At 54.4% G+C, this 19,384-nt stretch overlaps 1 protein-coding gene across 2 annotated transcripts in view; it reads right to left on the bottom strand.

The window, feature by feature from the left end:
- SLC38A3 (solute carrier family 38 member 3) overlaps positions 1–16,665 on the bottom strand; it is a 74,607-nt gene extending 57,942 nt beyond the window's left edge. For both annotated transcript variants that reach the window (XR_012159893.1, XM_073352598.1), the window contains exon 1: positions 16,544–16,665. The gene's annotated coding sequence lies outside the window, so the exon portion shown is untranslated. The remainder of the gene's footprint in view (positions 1–16,543) is intronic.
- Between the last annotated feature and the right edge of the window lie 2,719 nt (positions 16,666–19,384).

Genomic DNA, 19,384 nt, shown 5'->3' with positions numbered 1-19,384 from the left:
CTAGCTGACACTCCCTCCCAGAGCCTGCACTAGGACCCAAGAGCCCTGACTCTCAGTCCTGCACTCTCACCCATGGGCCGCAGTCCCCACCCAGAGCCAGGAAGAACCCAGGAGTTCAGACTCGCCCAGTGCTCTAACCACTAGACCATGCTTCTGACAGGTGGAAAAAATATGGCTGATTGTTGACTTCCGAAAGTTGGGTAACGTCCAAAATCCAGGTTTAGACACCCAGGCAAGAGGCCCAATTTTCAACCATGCTAAACGGACACTGAATTAAACGGGCACAGTTAGTGAGGTGGGGGCCGAAATACCTCTGAGGCTCTTGGCTAGAAATATTTCCAAAAAAGAAAACGGAGATTTCCTCAGAACGAGAATAACAAGAAGCAATGGGCTTGATCTGCAGCAAGGGCAATTTAGGTTTGATATTAGGAAAAACTTTCTAACTTTCAGGGCTTCTGAAAAGCAAGACATTGAGGTGCCTACCTTTGGATCTAGAGCAAAAAGCCTTCACATGCCTAATTATTTTGCCCTTCAGTGGGACTTACAGAGTTTTGAAATATTCACCCCCTCAGGGTTGAAGTTTAGGGACCCCAGTTTGGAAATCTTGGCCCACTCAGTTCTGCAAACTCTCAGGATTTGATCCCAAGTCATGCTACTTGGTATGGTTTTCTTAAAGCCCCAGCTCCCAGAGTCATGCAATTAAAGAATCCTAGAACGGTGTCAAGTCCAGCCGCCCGCGCTGAGGCAGGACCAAGTCACCCCAGCCCAGCCCAGGCAGGGGCTTGTCCGACTGTTCTTAAAAACCTTCAGTGACGGGGATTCCACAACCGCCCTCGGATGCCTGTTCCACAGCTGAACGGCCCTGAAAGTTAGAAAGTTTTTCCTAATATCAAACCTAAATTGCCCTTGCTGCAGATCAAGCCCATTACTTCTTGTTATTCTCGTTCTGAGGAAATCTCCGTTTTCTTTGTTGGAAATATTTCTAGCCTTCACAGCTACAGAGCAAAAGTGCAAAGTCGTGACCCCTGCCCCTGAAGGGCCCAGAACCAAAAGGGAAAACTAAGAATGTAAAAACATGATTTTGAAAAGTCTCATGATTTTCCACCAATCTCGTGTTTTGTCAGGTGGCTGCAGGTTGCCGATCCCGCCTACCACAGGTAGACTGGCTTGCGAATGTCATGAGCTCAGACAGCGTGACTCGGGATGATTACTCGGGATGATTACTTGTTCTACAAGCCTCTTAGCCGACTGGGTAAACACCACGAGCCCATAGGCATGGGAACTAGGGGCGTGGGGGGTGCTGCAGCACTCCCAGGTTTTTATGCAGTGTCCTGGCACGCAGGGTCCAGGCTGCCGGCCCTATTGCCGCCCCTAGCTGTTGCCCCAGCCTCAGCCCCCTTACTCCTGTCCGGGTACCCCAATCCTGGAGACATAGCCCTGCTCCTGGCCCCAGCTGGGGAGGGGCTGGGGGGCACAGACAGGGGTAAGGGGGTGGCTTTCAGCACCCCCACTATTAAAAGTATTCCAGCACCACTGCACGAGCCCCACAATGAAGAACTCACAGAGATGCCAAATCAGTCCCAATCAAATAGGATGAGTTTGTGTGTCAGAAATTGAGCAGAGAGTTGATTTCACATGGCAGAAAAGTGGTCTACAGCAGGGAGGCAGCATGCCCTCGTGGACAGAGCACTAGAATGGGACTCAGGAGACCAGGTTCTCGTCCCTGGCTCTGCCAAGGGCCTGCTGGCTGACCTTGGGCAAAAAAGTGGTCTACAGCAGGGAGGCAGCATGCCCTCGTGGACAGAGCACTGGACTGGGACTCAGGAGACCAGGTTCTCGTCCCTGGCTCTGCCAAGGGCCTGCTGGCTGACCTTGGGCAAGTCATGTCCCCACCCCATACCTCAGTTTCCACATCTGTAAAATGGGGATAACAACACCAACCTCCTTTGTAAAGTGTTTTGAGATTTACTGCTGAAGAGTGCTAACTGGAACTATTACAGTCAAAACCAAACCAAAATAATCTCATATCCCCAGCTGAGTTTTTACCTCCAAATAAAAGACCCAGTGTTTCTCAGAGACTCAGAGACTTTCAGGCCAGATGGGACCATCATGATCATCTAGTCTGACCTCCTGCACGTTGCGGGCCACAGAATCTCACCCACCCACTCCTATAACAGACCCCTAACCTCTGGCTGAGTTACTGAAGTCCTCAAGTCATGATTTAAAGACTTCAAGTGACAGAGAATCTACCACTTACTCTAGTTTAAACCTGCAAGTGACCCATGTTGAAGAGGAAGGCGAAAACCCCAAGGATCTCTGCCAATCTGACCCGGGGGAGAATTCCTTCCTGACCCCAAATATTGTGATCATGTTTTCCAACTCCCAAACAAAACACTTAGTTACCATAAATCTGTGGCCGGCTGCCCGCTGATCTCCTGCTCAGCTGCCTTGCAGCCTCACCTCCATCTGAGTTCTTGTGAGTGGGGTGGCAGCGGTGGGTCCTGACAAGGGGGCCGGAGGAGGCGAGGGTTGGAGCTTTATGGATCAGTTCAGTGACCGCACTCCAGGGGACCTTTTCAAAGCTCCAAGTGGGAGAGGGAGCCTGGAGACACTGGTGAGACAGCAGGCAGGGGGTGAGGCTAGCAGCATGGGCAGAGGCAAGGGGCCAGCAGGGCAAGATGAGATGGTGGGAGCCAGTGGTGGCATGGAGCGGGTGATGTGGACAGACCACGGGAAGATGGGCATGAGGGGAGGAGGGGCGGCATCCAGGTGGGAGAGCAGGCATTGGGACCCAAAGAGAAGACAGGGTCTGAGAAACATCATGGAGGAAGCAGCATCAGATTGGTGGAGCACGGGGCAGGCGCCCATGGGATGGGGAGGTAGCGGGCTGGCTAGGGAGAGGGATTGGGGAACAGGCCGGAGATCCCATGGTGGCCAGGTTAGAGCTAAGCTGCTAAGAACCAAGAGGAGATGACAGAAAGAGAGAGAGGCTGAAGGTCTGTCCACATTGGAGCCAGAGGGATAATTGCAGTGTGGGCTCCAGGTGGCACTGGCCTCAGGCAGCTCCCGGGAAGCAGCGACATGTCTTTCTGGCTCCTAGCGGAGAGGCAGCCAGGGGGCAGAGCATGGGCAGGCAGAGCGGGGGCAGGCGGGGGCAGAGCATGGAGCCCCCCGGCCGCCCCTCCGCCTTGGAGCCAGAGGGACATGCTGGCCGCTCCCCACTGAGCTGCCAACTGGACTTTTAACAGCCTAGTCAGCAGTGCTGACCGGAGCCACCAGGGTCTCTTTTTGACTGGGTGTTCCAGTTGAAAACCGGACACTAGCAACCCTAGACTCACTCCATAGCCCAAAATCTAGAGAATTGAAGGCAGAGGTCCCTGGTCAAATCCCTTCTCAGTCGGCAGAGGGGCGAACTGAACTGGAGTGCCCACCTGAGTGCCCTAAAGGGATCGTTCGCCTCACCTGGAGTTAGGCAGGCACTTAAGTCATTTCTACAAGAAACAACTGAGGCCCCTCAGCCGGCTGGCTCCAGGCACTGGAGTTGCACCTGCAGATCACAAGCAGAGCTTCATGCTTCAGGCCAACTTAATGGAGTCAGGAAGAAACTGATTCTTCCATAGCTGTCACAAGGGGGTCTCTTGCACCTTCCTCTGCAGCAGCTGGTGCTGGCCCCCATTGGAGACAGGACAGAGTGTCAGTGTCCTAGACCAGTCTGGGCTCTGAGCCGCTCTAGAGAGCCCCATGTTCCTAGTGGTCAGTTTTCTACCTTGGCTTCTTTGCTAATATTCCATTTCTTCTTTTCCCATCAGAGTGGCCTGAGAATGAATCGCCAGCTACATGGATGTGGAAAAGCCAAGAGATAAGCTTTGGGAGCATCTGACCTCATAGCCTAGACAGCCCAGCCGTTTAACCTCGAGGCTCTAACACCTGCCGCATGCACCTTATTGCTCCTGAAGGCCGTTACATTGTGCCGTTAGTGGCAGAGTGCAGGTGCAGTGCTCGCAGTCAGCCCACTAGGAGGCGCTGTACTTCTGAGACACCCATCTACCGTGGGCTCCCCCTTGTGGCCCTGGGGGGCTAATTAGAGGGGGTGGAACCAGGGCACTACTGGCCCAATCCTGGGACAATGGCTGGCAGCAGGGGAGTAGCGGTCACAGCCCTGCTTTCCCCTAGTGCTGCCACCCTAATGTGATTGCACAAGGGGGAGGGGATCCTTAGTCCCCTGAGCAGATGTGTTAGGGTTAGAGACAAGTCAGCCAAAGGGAGCGTGGCAGAGTGGCCAGAGGCTCAGAAAGCTGTGTTCTCTTCCTGGTTCTGCACTGGCCAGGTGGGTGACCCTGGGCAAATAATTTCCCCTATGTGCCTCAGTTTCTCCATCTGTAAAATGGAGATAATGGGCCTGGCCACCTGCAAGAAGCACTCTGAGATCTGTGCTGAAAAACTCCAGTGCTTATTAATGATCCGCGGGCACCTGAAGGCCACAGAAACAGAACGGGAACGAAAAGGAAAACGTGAATAAAAATTGATCGCAGGGCAATCTGTTATCTGGATGGGAGAAGAGGGGGAATCTCTGTTCCCACCGTCACGAGATTGGCTTAAATGCAAATAAATTTAAAGATTTAATCCATTTTGGGTCCTTTCCATTCTCCTTCCAGTTTTGATCCTTTAGGGGTCACGTTCTCTAGCTCTTCTCCACGAGGGCCAGATTCTTATTGACTTATAAAAACACCAGCTGAGAGTCTGACCTAATCTGAGTTTCAATGGTAACCTTGGCGTGGACCAGACAAGTGAGGTGGTGGTCTCGCATCTTTGGTGGAATGTGAGAAGAATTTTCCTAAGTGGTAGCAATAAATGTTGTCTCATCTACAACCAAAGCTCCAAATCAAGTGATTTCCTGTCTGATGTGCCAGGAATTAGATCGGCGTGACAGAACAGAGGGGGAGAGCTGCACTCCCTCCCTCCCCCAGACACACATACCTGCTGCAGGAAGCCGGTGTAAATGCAAAACCCGCACCTTCCAACTGCTGGGCAGCCCCTCTTCCCCAGCTCATTCAGCCCCTGGCAGACACAGGAGATGGAATCTATGTGTTCCCCCTGAACTGGGATTTGTAACCCCAGTTCTGTGTGGCTGCAGCCCCATTGGCTTGCCCTGCCCATTCGGACATTCCTGTCTGCCTCCTACACTCCCTGCAGCTTCAAGTGGGACCATGCTTCTCCTTCTCTTCCGAGACTGCCAAGCTGTGTTGCTGAGTGCTGCAAACCAGCTGACAGGTCACTGCCCAGAGGTGGCTGCATTTCAATGCTGGGTCAGCAATCCTGGTCTCCAGGAGCTATGGGCTCTTTGAGATGTGCTGTGCCAGGCAGGTGCTAGAGAAATGCAAGAGATTATCCTCACTAGCTGGTTCTGTCCATAGCTAGGGCTCAGCTGGCCCCCACAAAGCCCCTAATCCTGGGTTTTGCCTGTAACCCAGCAGGAGCCAAAGTCCTGCTCCCACCTCTGGTGCAGTCAATGGGAGTCTTCCCATCGCTCTGGGGGCAGCTGGGCTGGGCTCTGATTCAGGCAAAGTCCAGCTGGGCAGTAGCATAAACACTGATCAGTGCCTTTGCTCTGAAAGGCTGTTATCTGGATGGGAGAAGAGGGGGAATCTCTGTTCCCACAGTCACGAGATTGGCTTAAATGCAAATAAATTTAAAGATTTTAATCCATTATGGGTCCTTTCCATTCTCCTTCCAGTTTTGATCCTTTAGGGGTCACGTTCTCTAGCTCTTCTCCACGAGGGCCAGATTCTTATTGACTTATAAAAACACCAGCTGAGAGTCTGACCTAATCCCAGGACTCCAGGAGCTGGGGCTTTGAGGAAAAGAAACACCAAATATCACAAGATGTGCCATAAAATCAGGGGAGTTAGGCAGCTGCTTTACCAGCTTAGACCCCAGCCAACAAATAGGCCGATTCCAAGCACTCTGGTGTGAATCAGGAGTCAGCGCCATGACAGCCATGGTGTGAAATTAGCACAAGATGAGGATGGAGGACACTGAATCAGCAAGGCTGTTTTGCTCACTGCTGTGACACCGCACCCCATATTCTTCATAGCAATATTATTATGATATGATTATGGCATAATTATGATGCATTTTATGCAAGATGGGTCATGTAAGATGTCATTGGAAAAGTTATGATTTACTGAATATAATTATCCTATTTGTATGCATGTATTATTTGTATCTGAAGTTATGAATATTGACTATGTATCTGTCTTTCACATGTAGTTACGCCTGGGTAACGCCCACTAGGCAGGAACTTCCAGTCTAGATAGATGGTGGCGAAGGGCCTATTCAGGGTAATGGGCCATTAGGAAAAACAATAGGCCTTAGAAGAAACTTATCCCTGGCCTGGTGAACCTTCCTGAGAATGCTCCAGTCTGTAAGTAATGGCTGCTATGACTCAGCAAGGACATGTGATGAGACCACATGACTCTGGACTCCATCTTGGGATGTCAGTGTTTTTCCACAAATTGACTTTTTGGGACAAAGGGTTCCTGCCATATGCTAAAGCTATATAAGGCAGGGAGTCACATCATCTGTTGTTCTTCACTCCCCACATGAGGACTCCTGGAAACACCTGAGGAACAAAGACTGAACTGGGAGAAGTGCTGGACCCAGGCTAAAGGGATTTCTAGCCTGTGTTTGAAAGACGTGGGGATTCCAAGCTGTAAAGCAAGTGCAGCTTGTCACTTAAGAATCTGAAACCTGCTTGTACCATCTCTCAGGGTGAGAAACATAATTCACATCCTATCTTTCTAGTATGTTAATCTTAGTTTGTGTTTTGTTTATTCACTAGGTAATCTGCTTTGATCTGTTTGCTATCACTTATAATCACCTAAAATCTATCTTTTGTAGTTAATAAACTTATTTTATGCTTTAATCTAAACCAATAAATTTGCAGTGAAGTCCCTGGGAATCTTAGCTCTGGGGGCTGCTGCATATTCCCCTCCACATTGAGGGTGAGGTGAACTCTAAGAGATGATATAATTTTGGGTTTATGCTCCGGGGGGGGAGTGGGGGTGTGCCTGGGGAGCTGGGAGTTATCTTGGCTGTAGCCTTTCTATTGTTGCTTCATGCAGGGGCTGGTCAGAGACCCAGCATGTAACTGCAGCTGGGTGTGTCCCTACCTGTGTGAATGCTGGTGGAAGTGTAGGACCGGGAGCGGCTCTGCAGCTTGTCATAACAGCACAGTGTGAGAGGGAGCCCAGGCTGGTGGGTCAGAGGGCTCAGTGGTATCCCAGTTCCAAGTGACACCCTGAGGGAAACCCTTCACACCTCCCACAGGAGCTTCTTAGGTGAGAAGAGAGAGGGAACTCTCAGCATTCAGGCTGTAGTAATTAGAGCCCCGCTATGGCCCGGTTCATGCAGAAAGCCTCCTTGTGGCATGCTGGAGCAGCAGGGTTCCCCGGCACTCAGTGCACACAGACAGCTCGAGCCTTTGCCTGGAAGAGACCACAGCTCCCCATGGAGAAGCCTAGTGCTGCCAGCTCCCTGGCGCTGGGGCCAACCCCACAGGGGAAGCTGCTCAGAGGCTGGGCCCAGGGCACTCCAGGCCTTCGTGAGTGGCTCTGCTCTGCTCTGGTTAGAGTCCAGTGTTAGCAGAGCCCTTGATAAATAGCACTGGGACCACGGCTCAGCTGGCCGACACTGGTATCTTAGGCCTCTTCTGCTCCTGGGGCCACAATCCACCAGGCAGCCTGCCTGGCATCTATACATCCTAATGCCTCCCCCTGCTGGGGATCCAGCTCAGAGATCCGCTTCCGCATTCCAGCAGGTACTGGGACACTCATCCCTTTGCCTGCGTTCCTGGCTCCCCAGTGACTCTGCCGTCCCCCGCTGGTTTTCTCTTGTCTTCCAAGACTTGAATCTGTTTGTCAGCTGCTCGGGTCACTCCCTCTGCCCTCGCCCACATGCTCGGGTGCAATCTAGTCCGGGCAGAGGGACCAGCTGAGGCCTGGCCCCCACCTTTCTCCTCAAACTAGGGCTTCAGTGGGGTCTAGCTGGGGCATGAACTTTGCCCTCGTCCCACTGCTCCAGGGCAAATTGCAGCCCCTGTCCCCAACACGCTTTCTCCAGCAAAGTGTCCCCCTCTTCCCACCGACATCCCGCCCCCTGCTGGCCCATGGGACGGAGCTCCCCCTCACCCCTTGGCACCCACGGGCCCTCAGGCATGGTGGGAGGTGAGATACCCGTGCCCCCTGCAGGAGGGAGAAGGTAAATGCTGCTTTGCCGGTGGAATCTGGTCTCTAGCTTGGCAGCACATGCAGGCTGCAGAGCCAGGGTGGCGCAGCAGCTGCCGTGCGGGAATCAGAGCCAGCCCTGTCAACGCCAGTCAAGCCCAACTCCTCTATAAATCATGCAGAGCTCCCTTCCCCCCGGGGCCCTTGATCACTATTTCATTACAGTAGCATTACAGGCCCCCATCAGCATCCAGCTGCCCCCGCGCCATGATGCTGCACCATGGATGCTGCACCGTGCTCCGAAGGCTGGGAGACCAGAGGGGCTATAACCACATGCATAGATGGGCACTGATGCCAGTACATGGCCCAACATCACACAGGGAGCCTGTGGCAGAGCTGGGGCCAGAACCTAGGTCTGCAGAGTCCCTGTCCAGAGCTATGAGCACATGGGGTTCCTGGCACCTTTCCTCCAGGGGCTGTCAGCAGTCCCCCATTAACTTCTCCAGCTAATCTAGACTGAACGCCCGGGGCTGGAATCCTGGCTTGAGTAGGTTGCAATACATCCTCAGAGCAGAAACGAAGACCCAGGAACGCCCCCATCTCAGCCCTTCCCCAGCCGCTGTGCCTGAGTTGGTCTCCAGTCAGTGAGGACACAGAGTCGGACATGACTGCCACACGCGCTGGGTCTGACGGTCTCATGCGTTCCCTGCCACTGGATCATCCTGCCCACATGTGGGTTGTTCTCTGTGGTTGAGTGGCCTGGAGCCAGCCCCGAGCCAGTCACTGCCACTCTGGGCCAGGCTCTCTGCCCTCCACTAGGCCGATGGGGCTGGGAAGATTCTGCTGCTCCCGGCCCTTGGTGACGGATCCGGAGGGGACGGAGGGGCGGACCTTTGGTCTCAAAACTAGGCATGTAAGAAGCACGGTGACCCAAAGCTGGGTTGGGGAATGGTTTCTCCAATTGCAAACAGCTGTTCGGTGCAGACAAAATTCGTCCCCCTTATCCACTGTGGGTGGAACTCCCCCCTCCTCTACCTTGGGCGTGTTTCTCTCTCAGCACCGCAGTATCTCTTAGCACCCTGTCTGCCTCGCATCCCTGGGAGCCAGGCAGTGCTCTGCACCCCCTTGCCCAGACAGGGAGCTGAGCCTGTGTGTTTCTTGCCCAAGGTGTAATGGAGTCGGTGGCAGAACCAGCTCACCTCATTCCCTGATCAGCCGCCACCCTTCCTCTGGGCGACAGCCACCCACCTGGCCAGCACCCTGGGAGCTCCAGAGCGCAAAGGAGGAGCTGCTACAGCATGAGCTGTGACAGCTCCATCTCCTCTGGGGGCTGGGCACGGAGGGGGACACGGACCACAGGCGCCACTTGAACCAACAGGCCCGTCCCCAGAAGGGTGCACCGCGCTTCCCCCAAGCGCCCACTACCCATGCCTCCCCATCCAGTGGAGCTGTTCCACTGAATCGTGCAGCAGGGAGGGGCTTTTACCGCTACTGTGCACTCAGCACTGTGCAAGACACACACCAAGATATAGTCCCTGCCCCAAGCAGCTTCCACAGCTACGGGCCCCAAGCCCTGATGCAGAGAACGCTGCCGAGCTTTGCCTGACCAAAGGGCTCAGCCCATTCACCTCCACTGGAGTGTGCAACGTCCAGTCTCATAGGGAGCCAGTAGCAGAGCTGGGAGAGAACCCAGGAGTCCTGGCTCCCAGCCCCCCCCCACCACTAACTCCCCTCCCAGAGCTGGGGAGAGAACCCAGGAGTCCTGGCTCCTAGCCCCTATCATCCTGCCATGGCACTGGATGTCTCTGTCAGCTTCCCCACCAGGGGATTAATAGCCAACCCATTCACAGCCACTGAGTTTCGTTCGGGGCCAGCATCCCAACCTTTCCCCTGATTGGCCAAGGACTGTCCCCCCGCCTGGGGAAGGGCTGGATGCACAGCCTCACTCCCCATGTCCTGAGCTGCCCTTGGAGAGGAAATCTAATCCTAGCGAGGGGGAGCCGCAAAAGAGCTCACAGCTGCTCTGGATAATCAGCGAGGGCACGCTGATGAGCAGGGACGTGCACTCATGGCTGCAGCCACTGAACAAGAGACGAGGCCAGCCCAGCGCACGGGGTTCGTACGTAGTGCAGTGAGCCGCAAAACACCTGCATGGGCAAACCCACCAAAGCTTTGCTCCCAGCATCGCGGAAAGCCTGAAAGCGGAACAGGCGTGTTGGGGGTGGATTCAAACCCTCAGTGCCCAGCCAGGCCATGGTGCTCCCGTGCATCCCCACACCCGTTCCAGCCGACGAGCCGGGTCTCCCAGCCACTGGGTCTCCCAGCCACTGGAGCTCCCTTGGCACCTTGCCACACTGGCCTATTTAGAAGCAGGGCAGAGCCCCCCCATTCCATGGCATGTGTCACACTCCAGCCAGACACTGCCATGGGTGCAGGTCCTAACCCTACCCATCCCAGCAATGGGATTCACTGGAGCTGGCATCCAGAACCAGCCCTGGGCCATGCCCCAATCTCCCAGGGAAGAAGAGCCCTCCGAGATCCTCCCAGCTCTGCAGGGATACAAGAGAGGGGCTGCCACAGGCTAGGAGAGGGGTAACCTGCTGTCCGTGCCTGAGCCCACCCAGGCAGGGATCCGACAGGAACGCTCCCTCCAGCTCATGCCCAGGATCGCAGTACCAGCAAGGTAGGCTGTGGGCGGGGTTCTTCTGTATTTCTCTGCAGGACTTGCCCTGGACCACTGGTAAAGGCAGGAGAAGCCATGACCCCATGTTATAGATAGGGAAACTGAGGCACAGCAGGGAAGAGGAGGAGAGGAGGGATAGCTCAGTGGTTTGAGCATTGGCCTGCTAAACCCAGGGTTGTGAGTTCAATTCTTGAGGGGGCCATTTAGGGATCTGGGGCAAAAATTGGGGATTGGTCCTGCTTTGAGCAGGCGTTTGGACTAGATGACCTCCTGAGGTCCCTTCCAACCCTGATAATTTATGATTCTATGCAACTGGTCTACGATCACATGGTGAGTCAGTGGCAGAGTGGGAAATTGAACCCTGGCAGCGTGGGCCCCAGATCCCCCTGCTCTAAGCGCCAGCCCCCGCTAACCTAGCGTCACTCCTCCCCGTGGCACTAAACCCACCCAACAGGGCAGGAAGCTGTGTTAGTCGATGACGCAGCCTGGCTCTGAGGGGGACTCGGACGTGCGAGGACGAGGGAAGGAGGGCCTGGGAGAACATGGACTGATGGCAACTGCCTTCTTAGGAGAACAGCAAAGACAGCCATGGCGTTCCAGCACCTGGGACAGCTGGGGCCACCCCAGCACCTCCTCCCCATGCCCAGGGGACTCTGGGGGGCTATGTGGTGCCTACCCCTGAAGCCACCTCCCAGTAACCTCAGCCGGGGTGACACGAACCCATGGGATACTTGCAAAGCAGGAGCCACCAGCTGTCAGATGCTGTCCTGGGAAACCTCCCGCAGGCGGGAGCTGCCCCCAAGACCCAGACACATGCTCCAGCAACATTAGCTCCTTCCCCTGAATGTGACTGAGCAGGAGGAAGGAGCCTGCATCAGCTGCCAATATCACAGGCAGCCTTGACCAGCCAGGGCCAGGCCAGGCGGGTAGGTAACCCGCTGCAGAGTGGGTAGGGATGGAGCCTGCTGCAGGGGATGCAAATGGCCAGCAGGGAGCTCACTTGCTGCCTCGGGGAAAGGGGTGAGATCTGACCTCGCTTGGGCCTGCACTTAGAGGGAGTTTTGCCATTGCTAGCAGTGGGTGCTCAACTCCTGAGCCACAAGCGACTCCCGTAGGTGCCTGTGTGACAGCTGCTGGCCAGCGTAGTGGAGTTCGGACTGGGGCCCTCTGGATCCTGCACTAGAGAAGCCATGCTCCGGAGCTGGGGCTGGTGCAGACCCCGCTTCTGCAGACCGGGGTGTGTAACATGCCCGGGACATATGGATTTAGGCGTCTAACCCTTTAACTCAGATGATTGGTCTCAGGCAAGTGGCCCAGCTTAGCACTGACGCTGCCAGCTCTTTGTGCTGTGTCTGTACAGAGCCTGGCCCAGTGGGGGCCTGGGCCATGTCTGGGGCTACAATAATAAAAGGCTAGGCCAGCAGGGGCTGAGCCTGAGACCCACCACTCGGATCAGGCTCTTTGCTGGGTTCAAGGTTAGATGCAAACTTCCCCGTCGGGGTTTGGAGAAATGAGCCCACTGTGGACGCCAGCAGGACTGGACCAGGGCACCACCCCTCAGGGGTGTCACGGGACTGGATCCGCCCCAGCCATTGGGGTCTCCAGGCCATTTTCCCTCAGACAGGCTGTACATTGGAGGAAGCTAGGAGAGACATCAGCCCCTGGATGTGATCTCAGCCAGTCCTGTCCATTCCTGGGGGAGGCCTGGATTTTAATCAAACCAGTTGAACACACACTAACGGCCCACTGCCACTGTCTAGGCTAGACTTGGTAGCATGTGTTAGCTAACACCCTACCTTAGATCTAACATAGGCCAGGCCCAAGTTTGGAGCCAAGCCCAGAACGGAACCTGTCCTAACCACTAGGTCAGCCTTCTGCCTTGGATGACTGATCCTAGACATGTGGGTTCTCCCCTTGCCCTACTGGGTGAATGCTCCCTGCTGTGCCTCTGTTTCCCCTCCCACCCTTTGCCTAGCTAGCCTACGTTGGGTGGGGCTAGGGGGGGGGGTGTGTGTGTGTGTGTATACACACAGCACCTGCACAGTGGGGCGTGGGCCTCATTCCAGTATCCCAGAGGCGACCGGAATGCAGGTGACAGATGCAGACATGCGGCCCTTTCAGGGAAGTGATAACAAACGAGGGGAGATGGGGGTTAGAACACTGTTTGGTTTAGGCATTACCCCTGGAACCGGGGCCCGACTGACATTCCCCTGGTGGAATGTGAAGGGGACCTGAGGGTGAACACGAAGGACCCGACTGTTAGCAAATCTCTGTGTCAGCAGCACTGCGCGGCAGGGGGCGCATGAGTGGCAGCCAAACCTCACATGCCCCCAGCATGCCAGGGCCAGCCTAGGTGAGCGGGCGCCGGGTCCCCAGCTCCCCACCATGCTGGCTATTACTCAGCCTGGAGAATGGTTTACTGAGAAAACAAACTTTGTGGGACCCCAGCGCTTCACTCCCGACAAATCCACCAAAGAAAGGCCCTGGTGTAGCATGTTTATTTGATACAGCCGCAGCCAGTGGGTGTAGATACAGCTGAAACCCCAGCAGCTCTGAACTCCCAGCTCTGGGCCCCAAATCGTTGCCTTCAGCCAGGCTGGCCAGCAGCTGCTGCGGCAGCTCTGGGATGGAGCAGGGAAAGGGAAGGGCAGAGCTGATCAAAGGTGTCCCCACCCGCCCCAGGCTCTGTACCAGAGCAGGCCGGGGGGCAGAGTCACAGGGCAATTGGTTGTGGTCAGGCGGTTAAAGCAGGGGATAGAGCAGCTTGATTCCTGGTCTAGAAAATCCCAGCTGTCACAGGGGAGTGGGGTTTAGTGACCAGCACAAGAGACTGGGAGTCTGGGTGCTAGTCCCAGCTACAGGAGGCAAGCTGGGTCTGGTGGTTAGAAGCAAGCCTTGGGGGCCCGGATTCCTGGGTTCCTTTCTTGGTCTGGGATGGGAGCAGGCTTGGCTCTGGCACCTCGCAGGGACTCCTCTCACCTCTGAGATGGGGCTGCCCACCCCGAGTGTGAAGGTGGATGTGTGGTCACACATGAGCACCAGGAGGCCCCGAGAGACTCAGATGAAGGGTGGCATGGGAAGAGCCGAGTAAAGTAGTTAGACACCCCCTGCCCCGGCCATGGCCCTTTAATTGTCTCCAGCTGGAAACAAGGGGTCCTTGTTTGGGGCTGAGCATGTGAACGCATGGCCTGTGCACTAGCCCTAGCTCCGGCTTGCTCCGGCGCAGGGTCCCCTTACAGGACCTGTGGTTGTGGTAGCCCCTGGCCCAGCAGGACAACAGACACCTGTCTCTGTAGTGTGGCCAGCCCGACCCTCTTCTGAGCGGTGAGAGGGGAGGTGACCCTGGCTGCAGAGCAGATCTGATAGCCCCCTACCCAAAGGGGGCTGCTCCCCTGGCTGTGAAACACACACACACCCTGGAGCCAGAGGCCTGAGTCCCGGCTGATCAGACTCAGCCATCTGGCCCTGAGCCGGAGCTCTCTGAAGTCAGTGGAACTGACTGCTGACCCCCCCCCCACCACCACCCCTATGCCCCGGTCCTGGGTTGGCCTCCCCTGATGCAGCCATTCTCAACCGTGGGATGCAAGTGTGAGATGCTGCCATGTTGATCTGCTGGCATGCAGTGTGACGCGAGTGCTGCGCCGCACCTCCAGAGCAGCGTGGGAGTCTCTCACACCCACGTCGGCCCAAGGGGGAAGGCAACGGGGGACCAGCCCCACTGCGCTGTTCCCCACACCTGGGGAAGGATTTTAGACCAAACAAGGCCCTCTCCGATCAGTGTGGGATCCCCCAGCCCTTCCCTGAAGAGCAGGCACTTGCCTTGGTGCCTGGAGTCAAAATCACCCCTTCTTCCTCAGCTGTTGGCTGCTGCTTTACCCCAGAGCTGGCTGCATATCGGGGGGTCAGCTGGCAAATGTGAATGATCATCGAACGGGCCTGGCTTGGTCACTGGGGATGGGAGATCCCAGCTCCAGCAATCCAAGCACACTTAGCACTGCTCCCGCTTGGCTCCACCCGGCCTCTCCTGTACTAGGCACCCCCTTCCCCTGGCTGGCTAAAAGTGGGGATGGGGCAAGCTCTCCCTGGTGCCCCTCTATAATCAAGGCTAATGGGCATGGCTATGCAAATCACTGGCTGGGTGAAGGGTGGAGTTAGAAGTGGACACAGTGATGAAAAGTGCTTGGTTGGCAGTTGGAGCATGTGGGCAGAAGGGGAATGCAATGTGCCACCCCTGCCTCCCCCTAGCCATCTGATGGCTCCTTGAGCAACCAGGCTCTATAAATACCCTGCTCAGGGCAAGGCAAATCCAGGCACATCCCACCTGCTCCCCACAGACAGCCTGGGCCACAGCACCTACACTGAGCCAGCTCCGACAGTCAAATTACATCCAGCCTGCTGCACTCAGTGACCCCCTCTGAGCCTGCCCAGAGTCCTGACAGCCACACCTCAATACCCCGATTGCAGAGAGCCCACCAAGTGACATGCAGCAAGGACACACATGCTGCTGCTGCTGGTGAAATCGAATGCCAAAGACTCTCTCTGTCTCCCAGTGCAATGTGCAAGAACCTGGTGTTCTCAAATAGTGTGCTGACCGGGAACCTCCTGTCTCAGTCCAGAGCAATGACACCTGATCTATGCTGCAACAGTTCCCAGAGCTAGGAGACATGTAACTCCCATGCCCAATTAAAAATTAAAGCGGAAAAAAGGTGTGGTTTTTTTAAATGCGTGCAACCCAGCGATCACTGGCAACAGCTGGCCCACCCAGCTCACACAGCATAAGGCACTTTCCAAGATTTTGCCCAAAGGCAGGGCACTATGTTCCAGTGCAGCAAACCTGGCTTAGCACCGGCTCCTTTCTGATGCTTCACACATTTTTATAGATCACAAGGAGTTAAGAATGAAAAAAACCCAAACAAGACCCACACTAGAACTCCAGCTCTTGTCACCTGCAAACTTTGCTGTAGCTTCAGGTTTGGCCCACATGCATTGGCTTGTATAGTTCACAACATTGAAAGAGAGCTAGGATCTGTATGTTAAGATGAGCACATGGTGAATTATACTATTATATAGTCCTGCAGCTGTCTTTTTGCAAGTGAGGAAAGCAATGTGAGTGTTTATAATATCTTGGGGCTGTTGACCCTGGCAATAAAACCATCAGGGCAGTTTAAAAGAGTTTTAGGAGAAAGCCAGAGAGAGACTACAGAAGAGGTAAAAATAAAGAATGGGGGGCGAGGGGGAGGGGGAAGTGGAAGATAAAGACAGCTTCCCTGGACCTACAATTCGCCCTCCACATAGTGCACAAATATCAGTGTTCGGCACACACACACTATTCCTAACCCCCTTGCACATACGTCAAAAGCTCTAACCCCATCCCACGCAGGTATTACTGAGAGTAGAAAGAGTAGCAGTATTTAGACCAGGACAGGTTAGATTAGAACAGCCGGAATAGATCAGGAGAGATGAGCCTGGCTTGGCTGGAAGAGTTCTCACTGTTTCAGGGTGGTTTGGAAATTGAAGAGTTTTGCACATTTAAAAAAACTTGTAAAGCAGGTTTATAGGAAGCAATTTCAAGAGAAAAGAAAAAGAAAAACACAGCCAGTGTGAGAAAACAGAAGACAAGTTTGCTGGCACTTACCTGCTTCTTCCCTCTACGCCCCCCAAACACTGGCTGCTCTGTTCTGCGCTGGGGAAAGCGGGCGCAACTTGCCGATTTCCTCTGCTGGGAGATAGCTCTGCGCGCTCAGAGCTACTGTGCAGATTACAGGACCGTGTTACCCAGTAATCCCAGTGGAGGCAGGATTAAAGCAGCCCAGACCCGCCCCCATCGCAGCTTCCAATCTGTGTGGCTTCTGGGCCAGCGTCACAGCCGACCCTTTTTTCTCCAGGGCTTGAAGGGATGTGTACACGCACACACACACACACACATAGCAGGATTAGAGAGGGACAGCAAGAGGGATAGCAAGGGTAGAGCTCTGCTCATCACCACCAGCCCAGCTCTTCTGATTTCACTCCTGAGTCCCGCTGGCTTTTTCCCCAAGCGACGAATGAAGCTGCCTCTTTCTCCCCTGCTTTACAGAATGACTTGCCATGGGCTTTCCTGCCACACACTAAGATCAGACATTTCCCTTCCCTAAGAACCTCTCCCTCGGCCTGGCTATATGGGGGTAGTTCAGCCATTTTTAAAATCCAGATGATTGTAGGATCCCCTCTGCAGATTTTAATCCCAAATAGGCACGTACCCAAAACCCCAGGAATAACCTCTGGATTAAATGCTCCAGATCTATTTTGGTTCTTTTAATCTAAGCCCTGAAGCTCTAACTATAGCGGGCACCAAATTCACTTGCTTGGCTCCTTGATGGCAGCAAACAAGCCTATCTCGAGAAATGCATAGTGCTATTGGACAAAAGGGCTAATTCTATAAATCCTGGTTAAATCAATGGGGCTATTTGTGTGAGCAAGGATGTGCAGAAATAGGTTTTTAGACTGTAAAATCATCTGGGCATTGACTTTCCCTTAATTCCTCTCCAGTGCTGCCCTGGGTGTCAGTAGTTAAATTAATCTAGCCAGGGATCGCTATTAACAAGTCAACATTTCCAGCAGCTGCCGTACATTCCCACAGACCCTCCACCTGCCCAGGGCTCGTGTCCGCACCCCCTGGACCTCCCACCCAGGGAGATGGAGGGTCGGCAGTTCCCCACAGCTGACCGTGCAGCTCTTACCATGGCCCAGCTGTGCCTCTTTGGCCCCCAAGGCCTCACCCCCAGGCCAGGACGGAAGCCGGAGCTGGGCCATGGTAAGATCTGCGCAGGCAGCTGTGTGGAGCTGCAGACCCTCTACCTGCCCTTGGCAGGGAACCCTGGGGCAGGGAAATGGGCCAGGCACTACTCTCACCTCCCCCACATGCTGGGCAGGTGGAGGATCCCAGGATCCCCAGCCCAGCTCCAGCTTCTGGCTTGGCTAGGCAGCGGGGTCTTGGGGGGAAAAGGAGGGGCAGGGGCGGAGCCATGGAGGGGTGGGGGCAGGCCCCCACTTTTAGGAAGAATCTGTTGCACCTGACCTGTAGTACATGTTGACTTTTAGATGGCAACCACTGCATGTGCACATTATATGCAACAGGGATAGTCAATTATTTTTTGTCAATGTCCAAATTTCTTGGTCAAGGTCTAGTCAAGGTACAGACTCCAGGGAAACATTTTTCACACTGCACGTGCCCCTGTTCAAAAACATACAATGCTGTGTAATACACCCAGGGCCTACTGCTTATAGTTTTGGTACATTAAATGAAAACTAAAATCAAAACACCGTATAACCTAAAATAACCTCCAAGAAAGGTATAATACATTACATCTGAGACTTAGAGAAAGTACATGGATAAAATGTCAAATAGATGCAAATATTGGCATTAAAACACTTTTAGACAACTGGTTTACGTTTTGAATTTGTTTTGGGTTTACAAAGAGCATTATCTTTGGTTTTGTCAAATAAAATTATCATAGGCATGTAATACCCCAATTGCCCATCACCTTCCTCCCCTCCCCAAACCTCTCGATTGCCCCCCTCCACATCTTAGGGTTACCGTATTTCAAGAGAACACTGCCAGGAGGGCAGAGAGAACTGGAGAAGGTATTTGCGGGGTGCTGGAGGGGAGTGTGTGTACTGGCTGGGATATTTGTGGGTGCTGGCGGTGGTACCTGTGGTCTCATTCTCAAGGTGGGGTCAGTGTTGGACTCCCTGTGATGGTGTCAGGGCAGCTGGCATAGGCCTGGAATGCAGTGCCAGCCCATCAGTCAGCGCCTCCCTGCAGGCCTCTCCCCCACCCCAGGGCAGGGAGCCGGGGTCTGGCCCTGTCACCCCTCCCTGTTGAGCTCTGAGGCCCCATAGCAGGGCAGGCAGCCTAGCCAAGAGGTGCATGGCAGCTTTGCTTACTGGTAGGCCAGGCAGCTCAGCTCCCCCAAGCTTCCAATTGCCTCCCACCCAGCTGGCTGCCCGCAGAGGCTCCCGCCACCCCACTCACTGAGCCTGGATGCCAGAGCCTGCTCGTTCGCCCACATGGCCCACTTGTCCCATCCTTGTACTCATAGAATCACAGAATATCAAGGTTGGAAGGGACCTCAGGAGGTCATCTAGTCCAACCCCCTGCTCGAAGCAGGACCGATCCCCGACTAAATCATCCCAGCCAAGGCTTTGTCAAGCCTGACCTTAAAAATCTCAAAGGAAGAAGAGTCCACCACCTCCTTAGGTAACCCATTCCAGTGCTTCACCACTCTCCTAGTGAAAAAGTTTTTCCTAATATCCAACCTAAACCTCCCCCACTGTAACTTGAGACCATTAGTCCTTGTTCTGTCATCTGCTACCACTGAGAACAGTCTAGAGCCATCCTCTTTGGAACCCCCTTTCAGGTAGTTGAAAGCAGCTATCAAATCCCCCCTCATTCTTCTCTTCTGCAGACTAAAGAATCCCAGTTCCCTCAGCCTCT

This window comes from Lepidochelys kempii, chromosome 7 (genome assembly GCF_965140265.1).
Source record: "Lepidochelys kempii isolate rLepKem1 chromosome 7, rLepKem1.hap2, whole genome shotgun sequence".
Taxonomy (NCBI): domain Eukaryota; kingdom Metazoa; phylum Chordata; order Testudines; family Cheloniidae; genus Lepidochelys; species Lepidochelys kempii.
Note: the sequence above shows the minus strand (reverse complement) of the source record. Positions and strands in the feature narration are given on the sequence as shown.